Source organism: Canis lupus, chromosome 33, assembly GCF_011100685.1.
Source record: "Canis lupus familiaris isolate Mischka breed German Shepherd chromosome 33, alternate assembly UU_Cfam_GSD_1.0, whole genome shotgun sequence".
Taxonomy (NCBI): Eukaryota; Metazoa; Chordata; class Mammalia; order Carnivora; family Canidae; genus Canis; species Canis lupus.
In genome coordinates this window covers 10,639,160-10,642,149 of record NC_049254.1, presented here as the reverse complement: position 1 = coordinate 10,642,149, position 2,990 = coordinate 10,639,160, and the positions used below count along the sequence as shown (strand labels likewise).

Genomic DNA, 2,990 nt, shown 5'->3' with positions numbered 1-2,990 from the left:
ATTAATATTCTCATGAAATACAGAAATCAGAGAAATTCTGACCACATAAAAAGTTACAAAGTGTTTCTTATTATGCTACTTCCTGGAAAAGTTTAAGATTGGTGTTATTTCTTCCTTAAATACCTGGAAGGATTAAATAATGAGGCTATCTGCGTGTGCTTGTGTGTCTGTGTAAGTTTTCAGGAACAGATCTAAATTCTTTAATAGACTGCAGACCATGAAAATTTTTGTTTGTTTGTTAAGTGGTTTCGAGGAATTTATATGTTTAGCTAGTTTGTCAAATTTTCAAATTTATTTGTATTAGCTTGTTTGTATTATTTGTATTAGCTTGTTTGTATTATTTCCTCATATTGTTTGTATTGTTTTCTCTATTTTACATATTTTAAAAAATCTCTTTGATTTTTGCATTTATCTCTATTATGTTTTCTTCTATATCCCTTAGATATGATTTGATGTTTCTCATTTTCTAGTGTCATGCGTTAGAAGGCTAAGTAATTGAATCTGTCATTTCCAGGTGGCGCAGAATGGAGTGGCCAACAGCCTGCAAAGCAACATGCCTAAGTTTTACTGTGACTACTGCAACACATACCTCACCCATGACTCTCCATTTGTGAGAAAGACACACTGCAGTGATAGGAAACACAAAGAGAATGTGAAAGACTACTATCAGAAATGGATGAAAGAGCAGGCTCAGAACCTGATCAACAAAACAACAGCTGCATTTCAACATGGAAAGACACCTTCTACTGCTTTTTCTGCTCCTCCTCCTGCAGGGACAATGATCCCACCTCTCCCCCAGTCTCCTGGGTCCTCTTCATCCTGGTATGATGCCAGCGCCCCATATGGGGGCCCTCCCGTGATGCCAATGATGGGCCCTCCTCCTCCTGGGATGATGCCAGTGGGAACTGTTCCTGGAATGAGGCCACCTATGGGAGGCTACATGCCAATGATGCCTGCGCCCCCAACAATGAGACCTCCTGCCCACCCCATGATGGTGCCCACTCGGCCAGGAATGACTCAACCAGACAGATAAGGAGAGACAGGAAACTCTTTATATTCATTTTATATTACTTGTTGTACTTCCATCAGGAGGTCATGGTGCTATGACTCTGGGTGTTTTCTAATAGCATGACGAGCAAGACTCGCTCCCCCTTCCTATCAAAGAGAGAATAGGTTTCGTAGGGGAGTAGTGGGACAAAAATAAAAGGCAATTTTCATTTGTATTGTGAAATGTGAAAATAAAATTGTCAATTGTTTTAGTTAAAAAAAATGAATCCAACATCTTTCTTTCCAATGTATGCACTTGGAACTATACATTCTCCTCTATTATTGCTTTAGGTGCATCCCACAAGGTTACATATTGTGCAAAATATACACATTAATCTTAAAATGTTTTCTAGTTTTCATTATAATTTCTTCCTTGACATGAATATTAAGAAGTATATCATTTAGTTTCCAAGTGTTTTATATTTTCCAATCACAATTATTTTTTTAAAAGATTTATTTTTATTTTTTATGATAGAGAGAGACAGACAGGCAGAGTGAGAAGCAGGCTCCATGTCAGGAGCCCGACGCGGGACTCGATCCCGGGACTCCAGGACCGCACACTGGGCCAAAGGCAGGCGCGAAACTGCTGAGCCACCCAGGGATCCCTTCCAATCACAATTATATATATGTTATACCTGCATCTTTTGCTATTAGATGACACATCTTTAAGTATGAAATATTATAACATTTGTTTAGACTTTCTTTAAGAAGCAGTACTGCTATAAGATATTGATGAAAGAAATTGAGGAAGACACAAAGAAATGGAAAGAATTCCTGTGGTCATTGGTCAGAAGAGTTAATATGGTTAAAATGTCAATACTACCTAAAGCTAGTATTTAATTCAATGGAGTCCCTATCAAAGTCCAATGATTTTTTTTTTTACAAAAATAGAAAAGACAACACTAAAATTCACATGGAACCACAATGACCCTGTATAGAAAAAGCAATCCTAAAAAAGAAGAACATAACAGGAAGGAATTACACTTCCCAATTTCAAGCTGCATTACAAAGCTACTGTAATGAAAACAGTATGGTGCTATTATAAAAACAGACACATAGACCACTAGAACAAAATCAAGAGTATAGAAATAAACCCATACATATACAGTCAACAAATGTTCGATAAGGAAACCAAAAACAGAGGAAAAAAAATTGATCTTCGACCGTGTTTAAAAACCTGGATATTCACATAAAAATGAAGAATTGTACCTCTATTTTATATCATTCACAAAAAATTAACCCAAAATTAAAAGAAGACTTAAATATAAAACCTAAAAACATAAGACTACTAGAAGAAAATGTAGAAAGAAAGAAGAAATTTCTTTGACATTGCTCTTGGCAATGATTTTTTAGATACTACAACAGCACAAAGAACAAAAGCAAAAATAAACAAGTAAGACTACATTGGACTAAAAAGCTTCTATGCAGTGAAAGAAGCAATTAACAAAATGAAAAGACACCCTAGAGAATAGGTGAAAATATTTGCAAACTATATATCTAATAAGATGTTAATATTCAATACATATAAGGAAATCATACAACTCAATAGCAAAAAAGAAATCAAACATTCTATTAAAGAAGACTTGAATAGACATTTTTCAAAGAAGATATGTAAGTAGCTGACAGTTATATAAAAAGGTGCTCAACAACACTGATCATCAAGGAAATACAAATAAAAGCCACAGTAGTGTTCAAATGTGTTAGAATGACTATCATCAAGAAGAAAAGAGGTAATAAATGGTGGGTAGGATGTACAGAAAAAGGAACATTTGTGCACTGTTGGTGGGAATGTAAATTATTATGGCTACAATGCAAATAGTGTGGAGATTTCTCACAATAAGTAAAAATAAAAAAGGTAAAAATAGAATTACTGTATGATCTGGAAATCCCATTTTGGATACATGTCCAAAGAAAATGAAATAACTTTCTCTATGAGATATCTG

General features: G+C 34.9%; 1 pseudogene; it reads left to right on the top strand.

Moving 5' to 3' along the window:
* Window positions 1-553: 553 nt before the first annotated feature.
* On the top strand, window positions 554-1,033 carry LOC100682636 (annotated as a pseudogene).
* Window positions 1,034-2,990: the final 1,957 nt, after the last annotated feature.